The 18,176-nt window shown below is 41.0% G+C and overlaps 1 pseudogene across 1 annotated transcript; it reads left to right on the top strand.

Moving 5' to 3' along the window:
* Positions 1–3,944: 3,944 nt before the first annotated feature.
* On the top strand, positions 3,945–6,067 carry LOC143271029 (nectin-3 pseudogene; annotated as a pseudogene). The gene has a single exon (XR_013048293.1). The product of XR_013048293.1 is annotated as a nectin-3 pseudogene (transcript).
* Positions 6,068–18,176: the final 12,109 nt, after the last annotated feature.

The raw sequence follows: 18,176 nt of genomic DNA on the forward strand, positions 1-18,176 counted from the left end.
TGTACACTGCAAAGATTTGTCACTAGAATTGGTTTAATAAACACTGATTGGTCAGTAGCCAGGAAGGAAGTATATAGGTAGAGCGACCAGACTAGGAGAATTCTGGAAAGAGGAAGGACATAGTCAGGAGTCTCCAGCCAGACACAGAGGAGGCAAGATGAGAATGCCACACTGAGAACAGGTACCAAGCCACGTGGCTAAACATAGATAAGAATTATGGGTTAATTTAAGTGTAAGAGCTAGTTAATAATAAGCCTGAGTTGCCGGCGGAGCATTTATAAGTAATATTAAGCCTCCAAGTCAATTATTTGGGAAGCAGCTGCCAGGTGTTTGGGGACAGGCAGGCAGGAGAGAAACTACTGCCTACAAGTAACTCTGGAGACACTGAACCATCTAATCCCCTTGACAACGTAGTCCTAGACATTGAACATGGATTTGATATTTTCCCTGCTAGATTTTGGTCTTGTTTTGGTCCAGTGTTTCCTCCCTATGCTGCTATTCCTTCCTTTTAAAATGGAACTGTATATTCCATACAATTAAATGTTGAAAGTATGTATTTTTTTAATTTCATAGGTGATTTCAATTAAGAGATTACCTAGAGTCTCAGAAGAGATTTTGGACTTTTAAAAGTGTTGAGACTGAAAGACTATGGGGACTTTCGTATTTGAACTAAATGCATTTTGCATTATGATATTGCCATGAGAGAATGGAGGCTGTGGGGTGGAAGGTGGTGATTTGAATGAGAAATATCTTCCATGGGTTCAGGCATTGAACACTGGCCCTGTGAGTTCTATATTAACTTGACACAAGCTAAAAGTCAAATAAGAGGAGGTAAATCCTAAATTGGAAAAAAAATTGCTTTCATAAGATCAGTCTATAGGCAGGCAAGCCTGTAGGGCATATTCTTAATTAGTCATTGATATGGGAGCACCCAGTCCCCTATAGGTGGGAACTCTCTGGGGATGCTGGTCCTGAGTTCTATAAGAAAGCCAGTTGAGCAAGCCATGAGAAGCAAGACAAAAAGCAGCATCTCCTCATCATCTCTGCATCAGGTCCTGGCTCCAGGTTTCTGCCAGGTTTGAATTCCTACCTTGGTTTCCCTCAAGATATATAAAGCAAATAAATGCCTTTCTCCCCAAATTGCTTTTGGTCATGGTGTTTCATCACAGAAATAGTAACCCTGACTAAGACAAACACTTAGTCCTCAGCTGGTGATATGGTTTTGGGAGTTAATGAGGAGATACAGCTTTGCTGGAGCAAGTAAATCACTGGAGGCAGCTTTTGAGAGTTAAAGCCTGGTAACATTTCTAGTACCATCTCTCTGCTTCATGCTCATGGCTAAAGTCATTTTTCAATAGTGTGCCCATGAGTTTATGTAATTTCTATGGCTTATCACCATGTCAAGTTCTAGTGTTATGCCACTTATTTTAATTGTCCTGTTTGTTGAGACTAGCTTATATCCTAACAAGTACCCAATTTATAGTATGCCCCATGGTCTGCTGAGAAGGATGTGTGTTCTGCACTGTTCAGGAGGAATGTTCTGTAGGTATCTGTTAAGTTCATTTGATCTATGGCATCATTCAGCACCACTGTTTCTCTCTTTTTTCCCCTGAATGACTTGTCTATTTGATGAGGGTGGGTTTTGGAGTCACCACCTGTTGCTGTGTTGAGGTTAATCTTTGACTCTAAATATAGTATTTGTTCTAAGAAATTGGGTACACCTACATCCAGTGCATGTATATCATTGGAATGTCCTCTTGCTGAGTTACCTTCTTTATCTCTCTGATATATGTTGACTTGAAGTCTAGTCTTAATTGTGTTTGATTAGAGTATCTTTAGCCATGCTTTCACTCTAAAGTGCTGTCTTGTGTTTCTTAGAGGCAGAAAAAGGAGGTATCTTATTTTCTGGTCCAGTCTTTTAGTCTTTGCTTTTGACTGGGAAGTTGAAACTGTCGATCGGCAGAGTTATTGAAAATGTGTGTTAATTCGTGTCATTTTGTTGATTGTGTAGTGACTGGTGTTGTTTTAGTTATCACTTGCTTATTAAATGTGTTAGTTTTTTTCTGTAGTTTCATAGTTTTTTTTTTATCATTTTCTTCTGTTTGAGATGTTTTTCCAGTATCTTCTGTAGAGCTGACTTAGTGCTTTAGAATGATCTTGTCATGGAAAGTTTTTCTTTCTCTTTTCATTAGGATGGATAGTTTTGTTGGTATAGTAGTCTTCTGTCGGTATCTGTGGTCTCCTAGGACTTGAAGTACATAGCTCTAATCAATTCTACTCTTTAAAGGTTCCATGGAGAAGTCAGCTTTTATTCTGGTGGGTCTTTTTCTCTTCCAGCTTCTAGTACATTTTACATTTTAAGAAATGATGAAAAGCAGAAAAAGATGTATTTAGTGTGGCCAAATTGTAAATAGGAACAAAACCCCACAGTGATTCCCACAGGTCTGTCTTCTTGGACCATGACATGAGGGTAAAATTTGAATAGAAAGCAGGAGCTGTGCATAACTAAGCAGCCTGGCAAGGTGTGATTTCCTGTTCTCAACTCCAAGTCTCTTGCTAGGTCAGTCTGCTGCAAGCTCATCTGACATTGTCTCTAAGAGAGAGACAAGCTCCTCCTCTGGATGCCCCCAGGGCTTCATCCATTTCCTCACCAAGTAGGCGATTCTAATTTGAAGGGCTCCTTTCTTGTAATAGTCTGATAGCCAAAGATGGGAGCACAAGTGTCTTTTGAAAATATTCCTCCCAGACAGGCTGAATACATTACTCTACCCTTTGTTTTAACACCTCACTTTTGAGGTGAAACAGGCTCATGCTTGAAACAGATGTCCTAAGAATACAAGTAGGAACCAAGATTAGAGCTAGTCTGGCATTCTCCAGAGCTGAGATTGTACAGGGGAGGGAAGACACTGACGTTTTATACATTTCCTAGTTTACACCTGTAGGTTAAAAGGTCCCTTGGCCTCAGCCCGGCTGTGTCTCTCTTGGGGGAGTCTAGTTCCCACCCCTAGGCACTTTTCACCTGGGTCTTCACCCTGTAGAGGGAAAGCGGGCTTGTCTACCTGCTCTAGTGCCCCGGCTGAAACAACACGTCCCCTTCCTTCAGGTTCTGCGAGTTTCAGCTTCTGTGCACAGGCTGAGTGTCTGCTGTGTGCTTTGGTGATGGTACAGGGCTGCTTTGAGGAGGCAGCTGCGCCTGGGTTAGGGTGGGGTCCACTTAATCCAGAGATTCCCTGGGACTGCTTCCCTGAGCCTGGTCCTCTTGATGCCCTGCTGCTGACAAGCACGTTTCCACCAGCTGTACCCAACACTACAATGCATTTTAAAAACTATATTTGCATCTAAGACAATTAAAAAAAACTTTTTTTTTTTTTGGAAAAAAAAAAAGGTTAGAGCACACTCCAGACAGTGCCAGGTTACCGTGCATAAGAGTCATTTCTATATAACCTGTTGGCTTGTAGTTACTTGTGGAAGGGCTCCACAGGGAACTCTATCTTGTTTGTTTGAAATAGGATCTGTCTGTGATATCTAGGTTAGCCTCAAATTTATGATACTCCTGCTTCAGCTTCCCAGTGCTGGGATTACAGTCAAATGCTACCATATATTTTTTAATTAGTGGTTAATACAGGAAGGCCTAACTCATGGTTGTTGGTGCCACCCCCGGGCTGGTGGTCACACATGCTACAAGAAAGCAGGCTGAGAGGGGGTGGGTGGGAGGGGACTCGGCGAGCGGCTGGGCGTCCCGGCAGCGGGGCGGCGGGGAGGGTGGGCTCGTCCAGGCGGAGAGGGTCGGCGGCTCCCCCCCTCCCCGCAGGGCGGGGTGGTGCGTTCCGAATTCCCAGGAGTTCGCGGCGGGCGAGGACCGCTGGGAGGGGAGTGGCGGCGGCGGTGGCGGCGGGCGGCTCCCGCTTCAGCCTCGGCAGTGGCGTCGGCGACGACGGCGGAGTCGAGACAGCCGCGAGCGTTCGTCCGAGTGGCGGCGGGCGGCGACGGCGCAGGAGCCGAGGGTTGAGGACTCGCGCGCTGGCCCTTCCGCGCCGCGGCCGCCGCCGCCGTCGCCACCCAGAGCCTAAGGCGACGGGGCGCGGGCGAGCGGGTGGGCCGGGGCAGGGCGGGCATGGCGCGGACCCCGGGCCCGGCCCCGTTGTGTCCCGGAGGCGGCAAAGCACAACTTTCCTCGGCTTCATCTCCCGCGGCCGGGCTGCTGCTGCTGCTCAGTCCCCTGCTGCTCTTCTCCCGGGTCTGTGGTGCCTTAGCTGGATCAGTTATCGTGGATCCACATGTCACAGCAGTGTGGGGAAAGAATGTTTCATTGAAGTGTCTAATTGAAGTGAATGAAACCATAACACAGATTTCCTGGGAGAAAATACATGGCAAAACTACACAGACTGTTGCAGTTCATCATCCTCAGTACGGGTTCTCTGTTCAAGGAGACTATCAGGGAAGGATCTTGTTTAAAAACTATTCACTTCATGATGCAACAATTACTCTGCATAACATAGGCTTCTCAGATTCTGGGAAATACATATGCAAAGCTGTTACATTCCCACTTGGAAATGCCCAGTCCTCTACAACTGTGACTGTGTTAGTTGAACCTACGGTGAGCCTGATCAAAGGGCCAGATTCTTTAATTGATGGAGGCAATGAAACAGTAGCAGCCATTTGCATAGCAGCCACTGGCAAACCAGTCGCACATATTGACTGGGAAGGTGATCTTGGTGAAATGGAATCGACTACAACTTCCTTTCCCAATGAAACAGCAACGATTGTCAGCCAGTACAAGCTGTTTCCCACGAGATTTGCTAGAGGAAGGCGAATTACTTGTGTCGTCAAACATCCAGCCTTAGAAAAGGACATCCGATACTCTTTCATACTGGACATACAGTATGCTCCTGAAGTTTCAGTTACAGGATATGATGGAAATTGGTTTGTGGGAAGAAAAGGTGTTAACCTCAAGTGCAATGCTGATGCTAATCCTCCACCCTTCAAGTCCGTGTGGAGCAGGTTGGATGGACAGTGGCCTGATGGTTTATTGGCTTTTGACAATACTCTTCATTTTGTCCATCCACTGACTTTCAATTATTCTGGCGTTTATGTCTGTAAAGTGACAAATTCCCTTGGTCAAAGAAGTGATCAAAAGATCATCTACATTTCAGATCCTCCTACCACCACCACCCTTCAGCCTACAGCTCAGTGGCATCCCTCAACTGCTGACATCGAGGATCTAGCAACAGAACCTAAAAAATTGCCTTTTCCATTGTCAATTTTGGCAACAATTAAGGATGACACAATTGGCATCATCATTGCTAGTGTAGTGGGTGGGGCTCTCTTCATAGTGCTTGTGAGTGTTTTGGCTGGAATATTCTGCTATAGGAGACGACGTACGTTTCCTGGAGACTACTTTGCCAAAAACTACATTCCACCATCAGACATGCAAAAAGAATCGCAAATCGATGTTCTTCAACAAGATGAGCTTGATGCTTACCCAGACAGTGTAAAGAAAGAGAACAAAAATCCAGTGAACAATCTAATACGTAAAGACTACTTAGAAGAGCCTGAAAAAACTCAGTGGAATAATGTAGAAAATCTCACTAGGTTTGAAAGACCAATGGATTATTATGAAGATCTAAAAATGGGGATGAAGTTCGTCAGTGATGAGCACTACGATGACAATGAAGATGATTTAGTTTCCCATGTAGATGGGTCCGTAATTTCCAGGAGGGAGTGGCATGTTTAACAGCCACTAATGTGACTTCACTCTGTACAATGTCTCATTCATACTAGTTGATCATTTTCAGATTGTTCATACTTTTTCTTGAGGAAGAATAAGCTTTTTAAAGTTGATTTCGAGCTTACTTTTTATATTCTTATCTGACAAATGAAAATGTAAAATCTGGGTTCAATGTATCTGAGCTGCTTTACAATTTTTCCACTGCTGTACTACTGTCTCAAGATTAAAATTCTAATGCAGAGTACTTTATTGGTCTGAGGCACACAGATAAGAAGAAATGTCAACGTTAAATGTATGACGTTTTTGGTACAAAAATTAAAAACAGAAAAAAAAATGAAACTACCTTGGCATTGTGTATTAAATGTTTACCTAAGACTATAATCTCAAGTATAATGTTTGTGTAACATAATACCTCTCAAAACTGATCACCACTACGTGTACTCCATCAAAATTGACAGTAAATCTAATTCAGAAATGCTTATATATTTTTAGTATACTAAAATTATTCATCCTGATGGAGTATCCTTCATTTTCAAACATTATTTTCTAAGTTTCTACATAGATAGAATCTTTACCTCTGCATTTTAATGAGCCTTGCCATAATTTCTGTAGAGTGGCTTTTCAAAGATATTTTGTTGCACTAAAACCGTGGCCATAAACTCAGTGAATATAATGTGTGGAAGAGCATAATTAGCTGATCAATATTTTTGTCCAAAATACATGCAAGAATAATAAAATATATGCCTCCTAACACCATAATTATTAAATTTTTTCATCTCTGGAAGAACTTCTTGTTTGGTGAACATGGTTTTGGTATATGAAGCATTGACCTTATTTTAATGCTTTATTTGCTAAATGTATGAATAGTGATGAAAATAAGGTACACAGATAAGTTCAGAGAGGATATTTGAGTATATGCGTGTGCCAGATTTAGACATGAGCTGTTTCAGCCAGGAATCTATACAAACAATTTTCTAGATCATCTTGTTTTAGTTATTTAATGTTGATGTTGTTCAAACGGGTAAATGTAAAAAAACAATTAAAATAAACTTTGAAGCTTGAGGTTTAATTAGAGAAATTGAATTCCAAAGCCAGTTGTTGATAACACTTGCTGATGAATATTGGCAATCCATCCCTTTTTCCTTCATGTCCTCCTAAATGTATGTATATGTTTCAAGCTTTTTTGTTTTCATTTTTGTTTTTGTTTTTTTTTTTTTCAAATTAAAACTGGAAAAAAAAAAAAGAAAGAAAGCAGGCTGAACAAGCCATGAGGAGCAAGCCAGTAAGCAGCTCCCCTCCATGGCCTCTGCTTCAGTTCCAGCCTCCAGGCTCCTGCCCTGAGTTCTTTCAATGGACTGTGATTCAGGATATGTAAGTAATCTAAATCAACCCTTTCCTCTCCAAATTGCTTTTGGTCCTGGTGTTTTCTTATCACAGCAATGAAACTCTAACTAAGACAGTGCCAATAAACCCTAGGTCCAATTTTAAGCAACTAAGAAGTGTAAAAGGGATGGCTCTTAGGCCACGCATGCCAGTAGTCTATTCTGCTTGTCCTTTGAGTAACGTTCTAGAATCTCTAAACTGTTATTCAGGTTCTTTTTTCAGAAGTTGCATTTATGTAGAGTGTTACACACACACACACACACACACACACACACACACACACACACACACACACACGCTTTACAAAAACACAGCTGTCAAGTAATAGACAATATTTTAGATACAATGCTTTACAATAACAATCAATAAAAGTAAAACTCGAAAATTAAACAATTAGGTACATACCAATATCCAATACCCATCAATCCTTAGAAGACATACATAGTACAATAGGAAATAGACATATAAAAAAGAGACAACAGCAATTAGTTCTCTGTTCAACAACAAAAGAACTATATGGAAGCCCATTATATATTCATTCATCTTCTATTTCTAAGACGAAATTTAGAATCTAAGTCTATATAGTACTACCAATCAAAAATTAAAATTTTTATGAATTCAGAGACAGTGTTAGTTATTACAAATAGTTATTGCAAATAAGTGCATATCATACATACAATAGGAAAACACTTATTTTGTCAAATGAAACTTGTACACCAGAGTTTCAAATAGCAAGACTGTTTAGACAGCAGATTTTTTCCCCCAGATGTCTTTTTAAGTCTGCAAAATACTAAGAGGTCAGCATTACAGCACACATATAATGAAACGGTTATACAAAGGGTGGTCAGATCATTCATTTTATACAGATGCCAGTAAGTTTTTCTCAGCATTCTCATGACACAGCACTGTAATGAAATAATTCATGAATGACTGAAAAAATTAATATAACTTATATTTTGAGTTTTTAAAAGTTTGAATTGAATGGCCGGGCGGTGGTGGCGCACGCCTTTAATCCCAGCACTCGGGAGGCAGAGGCAGGCGGATCTCTGTGAGTTCGAGGCCAGCCTGGTCTCCAAAGCGAGTTCCAGGAAAGGCGCAAAGCTACACAGAGAAACCCTGTCTCGAAAAAACCAAAAAAACCAAAAAAAAAAAAAAAAAAAAAAAAAAAAAAGTTTGAATTGAGAGAGGATAGAATGGGAAAATTAGAGGGCATGATAGAAAATAGTCCCTGATCTTGGCATCTTTCTTTACACATCACTGTACATTCATGTAAGTCCCTGCTTTGCTTGATTTGGTTTACCAAGTCACCAAAGGAGAGCAGTTAATGGTAGGTGTGTTTCCACATACATGTGATATAACGTGGCTGTGCTCCCACATCAAGGACTTCCCATCCTTCCTTACCTGCCTCTTTATTTTGCATGAAATGTTTCCTCATCTTCCATTGTTCGTAAAGAAGCTTTAGACAGATATGGACAATTTCTTCTATTGGTTCTGAAGCCGGGATTAGAGGTTTGTGCTCCTTGCACCCTTGCTAGGTCAAGAGCACTAGACTGACAGTGAGTTGAGAGTACAGCCTCTTCAGTGGATCCCTTCCCTTTTGGGCACTGTAGAGACGGGCTGTGTGTGGTCTGAGCTTTCTTTTCTTTCTTTTGTAAAGCAAGACAAGGCCTAACTATGTAAGCCAGGCTTACCTCCCACTCATGATTCTCCTGCCTCAGCCTCTAGGATTGCAAGCATGTGTGAAGATGCAGAGCTATTTGCTTTTGGTTTTGCTGTTCTTTTTTTTTTTTTTTTTTTTTTTTTTTTACAAGAACCTATATTTCCCCTTCTGGTTTCTTCCTGCCATCACCAAATCTTGAAATAATGCTTCAGTGTTCTTTTGTGGCCTTTTCTTACCCCAGAAACAGTGCTTTTTTGTGGCCAATGCCTTGGGTACCAGGCCTTTTCTATAGTTGCTAGTCAAATATACCTAGTAATTTTTTTTTAGTACTTTTACATTTCAGGTTTGAACTTTTCCTCATGCTTTCTCAGCATTATTTCACCCCACCTTCCCACTGTTCTCTTTAAAAGCCCTCATCACGTTTCAGAATAACTCACAGCAGATGTTTGAAAAACAGTAATGAGAAATTGATGACAGTCTGTATTTTGTGCTGAAATTTACACTGGAAGCATTTTTGTGTGTGGTTTTATAACCTCTTGGTGTTGATCTGTATAGTTTTTTGGAAGACACACAAAGATGTTTTTATTTACACAGTTACAATTCTTCTGCACTACCTGGAACCTCTGTATGGTTTAGTTTCAAAGTCTAGGTATAATACTATACTTACAGGAAAATGGGCACTTGCATTGTCCTGTGAATTTTTTTGAGAGTTTCTCTACGTAGCCCAGGAAGGCCTCAAATGCTGATCTTCCTCGCTTCCCACTACAGAGTTCCAGGATTACAGATGTGTGCCACCACACTCAGCTGTAATCCTGTGAATTTGGACAGACTTCCCATAGAGTGAGTGCGTCTGTGACAGGAATTTTAGGGTTATGTGGTAGTAGATGCTTAAACTGAGAAATGCGTAGAGAACTAACTATTCTGCTGTGTTTCGATATCTGTGCCTGGGTCAGCAGAGGTCTAGCTGTTCAGTTTGTGCACCAGCACTTGATACTGCCCATGACCTTTCCTCCCTCCTAATAGATTTTAATTTACAGTTTCCTCATAGCTAGTGATGTTGAACAATGTATTTTTTTAAGATTTATTTTCATTTTGTCTTTGTGTGTGTGTTGCCTTATGTATTCTGTGTATCATGTGTATGTGGAGTCTGCAGGGACCAGGAGAGAGCACTAGATCCCCTAGAACTAGAGGTATGGACAGCTGTAAGCTGACAAATGGGTTCTGGGAACTGAACCTGGCTCTTCTGCAAGAGCAACAAGTTTCCTTAACTGTGATCCATCTCTTCAGCCCCACGCTGAGCAACATTTTATGTATCTGTTTGTCATTCGAGTATGTTCTATAGAAGGGTTTCTATTTTTTACCCTACTTATTAGTTTTGATATCTCGTTTTCTATTCTCAGGACACGTTCTTTGCCAGGTATTTGAATTGTTAGGGTTTTCTCCCATTTTGTGACTTGGATTTGCTAATTCTTTCATATTGTCTTCTGAATTGTTGTGTTAAATATATGAAGTACTTGGCTACCTGAAAAAATAAAGGATTTTCTCTTATATTTTCTTCTAAAAGTACACTTCAATTTACTTTTAGGAGTATGATCCATTTTGAGTGTAAAATTTTATACATATTGGAGGTACTCAATAAAAGCTTTATATGTCGTTCTTAATAATATATTTCATTAGTTCTCTTAAATTTTTATAATGTATTTTTTCCGATTTTTACTGTCAGAATTAGATGTACATGGAATTTTTATTAACTTTTTTCATACAATACATTTTGATCATATTACTTAACCTACTGAACTCCTCCAGGATCCTCCCCACATCCCTCCTCCTTTAATTTCATGCTTGCTCCCTCCCTCCCTTCCTCAAAACAAACAAAACAGAAAAACATAAATCAAAACGAATTTTTAAAAAAGGCAAAAATTTTCAAAACAAAACCAAAAGTGGTTTTGGTTCTGCGCGCGCGTGCACACACATATATACGGAGTACTTTTTGTGTTAGCCAACTACTCACTACTCCTGGGCATGGGAGCTGCTTTATAGTATATACCCAGTGACACTACATTGGAGAAAATAAAATTTTCTTTCCCAGCAGTTACCAATTGAAAATAGTTTTTTGGTTAGGGGTGGGAACATGAATCTACCTCCCCTTATTCATGTTGGATTTTGTCTGTTTTGAACCCATGAAGGTCATCTGCATGCTTTCACAGTCTCTGTGAGTCTCCATGTGTACCAGCTCTGTTATGTAGAAGACTCTGTTTTCCTGGGATCACCTCCACCCCTGGCTCTTACTGTCTTTCCTTCTCCTCTTCCACATAGATTCCTGTGCCTTTAAGGGAAGGGTTGATAAAAACACATGATTTATGGCTGAGTGCTCCAAAGTCTTTCACTTTCTGCACATTGTGCAGTTATGAGTCTCTGATAATTCTCATCTGCTGCAAGAAAAAGCTTCTCTGATAAAGGTTGAGTGATGCACTGATCTATAGATATAACAATATGTTATTAGAAGTCATTTTATTGCTGTGTTTAGCCGAATAAATAGTACTAGGTGTTAATAAATAAAGTTGCCTGGGGGTCAGAGCTAAAAGCAAGCCATTTAGCAGAAGTCCAGCGGTGGTAGCACATGCCCTTAATCCCGATCACAATCTCTGTGTGTTGAAGGACACAGCCAAGCAGTGACCCGAACCTTTAATCTCAGTATGAACCATAGAGACCTGGAAGTCTGTATAGACAGGCAGTGACAAGGAAACCATGTGTTTGGGTTTAAAGCCAATGAAAAGGTAGAACAGAAAGGCAATAAAAAGATGGAGAACACAGGAGAAGGTCTCTCTCTCTCTCAGGGGAAGGATGGCAGTGACTGATAAGCTAAAGGCTTCGCTAGTGCTCTGATCTTCTGGGCTTTTAACTCTGCATTTGGTTCTGTGTTTCTTATTTAATAAGACTGTTTAGAATTTCATCTACAACTAGGCTTTCCCTTAATCCCATGACATATCTAGTCTCGGGTTCTTGGCCACTTTAGCAGTGTCGGGTATTAGTTCTATCTCATAGATTGGGCCTTAAATCCAATTTAAAAAGTGGCCGGTTACTCCCATAATATTCGTGCTACTATTGTACCAGTACATCTTGCAGGCATGTAGCTGTTTTATGTTTCAGGGTTTGTAGTTGGGTGATATTGATGATTACCTTTCTCTTCTGGTAGCGTACAGAGTGCCTTTTGGGACATGAACACTAGTTAGTAGGAGGTGAAAATTCAACTTTAGCACCAGTTTGATTTCTCCATGTTTTATGACATGAGTAAGTGGTGTCTTCAGGAACGGGGACTTACCATCATATTATGAAGAGTAACTAATAAGCTTGACCATAGGCTCTGATATTGGGGGCGGGTGGTATGTGGGATCCCTTTGGCCAATGACTCAAAAGACATAACCCATTTGTGGCACTGAAAGTTTTACTTGGTGGCACAAGAAGTCTAGCTGGGAAATTATCTCCTCGTTGTATGGTAAGTCCATTGAAATTCATTTCATATGTGTAGATATTTCAGGAGGATTCTACAATAGTGGTTTCCGTGTTAGTTTTCAAAGGATCTTTAGTATTAGCTGTCCTTCCCCGTATTCCCTCCTTCCCCCCACCTCCCATCCCTCTTCCCATTGAGTCCTTATTTCTAGTTTCCCCATAATCTCTTTATAACTCTATACTCTATTTCTCCTCTGAAACATCCCTTCTTGCCCCCTGGTCCTTTACTAGGTACCTAACCTCTGTGGTTATTCATATTAAAATGCACATATTGAAAGCTTAAAAGCTAACATCCACATACAAGAGAAACAAATACAATATTTGTCTTTGGAGCTTTGGGTTACCTTACCCAAGATGACTGTTTCTAGCTCCACTCATTTATCTGTAAATTTCATAATTTTATTTTTCTTAGCAGCTGGATAATATTCCAGTGTGCAAATGTATACATTTTACTGATCCATTCATTCATCCATTGTTGGGCATCTAGTCTGTTTTCAACTTCCAGATATGAAGGACAGAGCAATAATAAACAAGAATGAGCAAGTATCTCAGTGGTAGGGTGTAATCTTTTGCGTATATTCCCAAGAGTGGGATAGCCGAATCTTGTGATGGACCTATCCCCAGCTTCCTGAGAAACCATCACACTGATTTTCATAGTGGCTGTACTAATTTGCACTCCAACCAGCAATGGATGAGTGTTTGTTCCCCCTACCCCCACATCCTCACCAACATGAGCTGTCATTTGTTTTATTGATCTTAGACATTCAGCCTAGGGTAAAATGAAATCTCAAAGTGTTTTTAAATTGCATTTCACTGATGGCTAAGGATGCTGAACATTTTTAAAGTGTTTCTCAGCCTTTTCTGTTTGATCTTTTGAGAGTTCTCTGTTTAGTTCTATACCTCATTTTTAATTGGGTTATTTGTTTTTTGGTTTTTGATGTTCAGTTTTTAGTTCCTATGTACACTAGATATTATCAGATGTATAACTGGTCAAGTTCTGTAGGCTTCGTTCCATCTTGTTCAAATGATGGTGTCCTTCACTACACAGAATCTCTTTAACTTCAAGAGGTTGCATTTATTAATTGTTGGTCTTAATGCAGTGCTCTCAGTGTCCTGTTCAGAAAGTCCTTTCCTGTGCCAGTGAGTTTGAGCCTATTCCCCACTTTCTCTGCTATCAGATTCAGGGCATCTGGTCTTATGTTGAGGTCCTTGATCCAATTGAGGTTTTGTGCAAGGTGTTAAATATGGGTCTATTTGTATTCTTCTACATGCAGCCATCCAGTTTGATCAGCACAATTTGTTGAAGATGCTGTCTTTTCTCCAGTGTGTATTTCTGGCTTCTTTATCAAAAAATCAGGTGTCCATGGTTGTGTGAACTTATTTGTGTCTTCAATTTTATTACTTTGATTAATGTGTCTGTTTTATGCCAATGCCATGCTATTTTTATTATTATAGCTATGTAATAGAAATTGAAATATGGGCTGGTGATACTTCCAGTAGATCTCTTATTATTCACGATTGTTTTAGCTATCCTGGGTTTTTGTTGGTTTGTTTGTTTTCATATGAAGTTGAGCATTGTCCTTTCAAGGTCTGTAAAGAATTGTGTTGGAATTTTGACTGGGATTGCATTGAATCTGTAGATTGCTTTTATTGGGATGACTATTTTTACTCTATTAATCCTACTGATCCATGACCATGGGATATCTTTTCATCTTCTGATATATTATTCAATTTCTTTCTTCAATGCCTTAATATTTTATTTTACAAGTATTTAACTTACTTGTTTAGAGTTACCCCAAGTTCCCCCAAGATCTTTTTTTTTTCTTTTAGCTTATTGTGAAAGATATTGGTTCCTTGATTTCTTTCTCAGTCTAAGACTTAATCCATCTGACACAGGTCAAATGGACTCCAGGTAAGTACTCCTGTCAATCAATAGCCTAAGCTTCTCCACCTACTGCCCATTCCTGAAAGAGAAGTTCCTGTTATGCCCAAATCTAGGGGACCCCCAAAAGGCCACCACAGAGACCAAACCCCATATTTAAAAGCAAAGAGCCTTTATTTTAAGCTCCGAGCTCACTCTCTCTTTGTTGCAGCCATGTGAGCAGAGAGCCCTGAGCCCAGGCAGGGTAGGGTTTTTATCATAGCAGAAGTTGGGGTGAGAGGATTTCTAGGGTTTAAGACCCTGATTGGCTGACATTTGTCTAGGGATATCTGTAAGAGGAAAATAAGTGTGTGCTAGGCTCAGGAACATGTGAAGATCAGATCTTATCTAATGGTTGGAATGTTTGGGGTGTCAGGTATGTCCCCTTAGAGGCCGGCTCATCCCTGATGGATCCCTGGGTGGAGTCAGCTTATGGCTTTTTCTGGATCCGGGTGTTGCCTGTCAGTAAGCCTGTCACAGCAGCTGTGTCTGGGCTCCTAAGCCTGTTATGGTAGCTCTGTGGTCAAGCTTTTTTGGGCCCCCTACAGTTTCAAATGTAAGATTTTCCTTTAAGTTCCTAAACTTTAACTTTTTTCCCTAGTCTATATCTGTCCAAGCAGATTTCCACTCCCCTGACAGGCACCATCCAGGAATCAATCGTGGACTACAAATTGCTCCAAAGGAACTTACACCAAACCAGCCTCAACCTGGATCAGTGAACCCAGAATCTTCTGATGAATGCCCACTGTGGTGGTTTGAATAAAAATGGCCCCCACAGGCTCATAGGGAGTGGTATTATTTGAAAGGATTAAGACTTGTGGCCTTGGTGTGTCCCTGGGAGTGTGCTTTGAAGTTTCAGAATCCCAAGCCAGGCCCAGTGGCACTCTCTCTTTTCCTGCTGCCTGCCAATCCAGATGTAGAATTCTCAGCTACCTCCAGCACCATGTCTACCTGCATGCTGCCATGCTCCTTACCATGATGGTAATGGACTAAACCTCTAAACTGTAAGCTAGCCCCAATTAAGTGTTTTCCTTTAGAAGAGTTATCATGGTCATGGTATCTCTTCACATCAATAAAAACCCAACTAAGACAGAAGTTGGTACCAGGGACTGGAGTATTGCTATAATAGGCTGGATCATGTTTTTGTTTGGAGGAATATGGAACACTTTGGGACTAGAAAAGCAGTTGAATACTTTAAGTGAGGCTTAATGGACCATACTAATAGGAGCATAGAAGAAAGTGGTGTTGAGTGTGATTTTGACCTGTTGGGGCCCAGATTAAGATATTTCAGAGGATAAGAATATTAGTATGCAGCCTAGAAACCATCCTTGTGATACTTTGGTGAAGAATGTGGCTACTTTCTGCACTTGTCCAAACAATCTGGCTGAGGCTAAATTGAAGAGTTATGAATTAACAGCTTTGGCAGAGGAGAATTCCAGACCACCTAGTATTGACTGTGTTGTTTAGGTATCAGTGCTCAGTCTTATGCAGATCTACAATGAAATGGAGCAAGCTGAGCAAGGAAAAATACAAAAATGTAGATTAAAAGTTTAAAGAAAAACCTGATGATAAGTAAAGTGAACTGGAGTGATGACCTTGGGGCAAGACCCCACCCAGATAAGCTTCCAACTTGTAAAAAGGTAGTAAAGAAAAGTTTAGGGTCAGGTGTGGTACTACATGTATTTAATTCTAGCACTCAGGAGGCAGAGGCTGGCAAAGTTCAGAGTTCAAGGCCAGTCTGGTCTACAGAGTGAGTTCAAGGCCAGCCAAGCTTAGGCAGTGAATGAAACCATCAAAAGCAGAAAGCTGGTGAAAATGTATTTGAACAAGGAGGCCATGTTCTGGCCCCAGCAAGCAACAGAACTTGGCAGGTTTGGCCACATGGTTCTAGCTTCAGAGTCAAGGATACAAGAAATGGTTATAGAATCTCCATCTGTGACTAAGGAAAGCTGCTGAGGCTAGGCATGTGTCAGGGATGTCCCTGCATGGAGACCTAGAGAGGTCATTGTGTGACACTGTGAAGGTGAATCCTGGATTGCTTTGGTAGCTCCAAAATGTTAGAAATGCCAGAGTTGTGGGATACCTGCTAAGGAGAGCTGCTAAGAAGGAGCAGAACCAGCCCAAGAGAAGGAAGTGTGCTGCAGTCAACAGAGCTGGAAGGATTTACAGATCCGAAGAGCACTTTAACACCAGACATGGAGATGCAGAGTTTAGAGTTTGCCCAGCTGGTTTTAGATCTTGCTTTGGTCCCATATTTCCTCATTATGTTCCCTTTCCTCCTTTTTGGAATGGTAATGTATATTGTGTGCCAATGTATGTTGTAAATATGTGACCTGCTTTTTTATTTTGGTTTTACAGGGAGTTACAGTTAAGAGATTGCCATGAGTCTCAGAAAAGAGTTTGAACTTTTAAACAATTGAGACTATGAGAAACTACGGGAACCTTTGAAGTTGAATTGAATTGAATTTTTGCATTATGATATGGCTACAAACCTATGGGGGCCAGGAGGTAGAATGTGGTGGTTTGAATGAAAACGTCTCCCATGGGCTCATAGAGACTGGCATTATTTGAAATGATTAGGACCTGTGGCCTTCCTGGATTAGATGTGGCCTTGTTGGACGAAATGTGACACTGAGGGCAGGCTTTGAGGTTTCAAAAGCTCAAGACAGGCCCAGTGGCTCACTCTCTCTTTCTACTGCCTGCCAATCTAGATGTAGAAGTCTTAGCTACCTCCCCAGTATCATGTGTTGTTTTAAAAAATGATAAGCAGCACTGTTACCAGGCGAAAAGGTCATGAAACATGACAAAACCCAGTATTTTATTATTTTATTATATTATCTTATTATGAGGAGAGGCGGGGACAAAAGAACCAGACCTGGGGAAGAGAGAGGAGGAGTCTGTGTCTGGCTTTTTTTTTTTTTTTTTTTTGAGACTGGGTTTCTCTGTGTAGTTTTGGTACCTGTCCTGGATCTCGCTCTATAGACCAGGCTGGCCTCAAACTCACAGAGATCCGCCTGCCTCTGCATCCTGTGCTGGGATTAAAGGCGTGCGCCACCACTGCCCGGCCGTGTCCAGCTTTTTAAGGATCCTGTGCACATGTACAGGTAGGCTTACAGAGCTGCCACACATGCACTGATTGTGTGACTGTGCTGCACACATTTGCACAATCACATAGCACATGGATGACATAAGATGCAAAACCCCTTGCTTTGCTCCTGAACTGCATATGTGCAGTCATGCAGCTGAAGTGGCAGCAGAATCCTAATACCATGTCTGCCTGTGTGCCTCAATGCTTCCAGCATGGAAATAATAGACTAAACCTCTGCATTGTAAGCCAGCCCCAATTAAATGTTTTCCTTTATAAGAGTTGCTGTGGTCATGGTGTCTCTTCACAGCAATAAAACCCTTAACTAAAACAGTGATCAGTGTGGGAGGACCCAACCCACTGAATACAGTGCCACCCTGAGGCAAGTAGTCCTAGTAAGTAAGGTAACTGAACTTGAGCTCAGGAAACAAGCCAATAAATAGCATTTCTCCATGGTTTCTACTTCAGTTCCTGCCTCCAGATTCCTGCTTGAGTTTCTGCCTTGACTTCCCTTCATGATAGACTGTAATCCATAAGATGAAATAAACTCTTTCCTCCTCAAATGGCTTTTGGTCATGGTGTTTTGGAACAGCAATAGGAAGCAAGCTAGAACAGAAATTCGTACCTGGAATGAAGTATTGCTGTGACATACCAGACCATGTTGTTGCAGAGAGGATTGTGGAAGAGTTTGAAACTTTGAGCTAAAAATTATTGTGGTGGTTTGAATAAAAATGGCTCCTATATGCTCATATATTGGAAAGCTTAGTCACCAGGGTATGAAACTGTTTGAAAGGATTAGAAGGATTAGGAGGTATAGACTTGGAGGAAGTGTGTCATTAAGGGTATCAAAGCCCATACCAGGCCCAGTGGTTCTCTCTCTCTCTCTCTC

Source organism: Peromyscus maniculatus, chromosome X (assembly GCF_049852395.1).
Source record: "Peromyscus maniculatus bairdii isolate BWxNUB_F1_BW_parent chromosome X, HU_Pman_BW_mat_3.1, whole genome shotgun sequence".
Taxonomy (NCBI): Eukaryota; Metazoa; Chordata; class Mammalia; order Rodentia; family Cricetidae; genus Peromyscus; species Peromyscus maniculatus.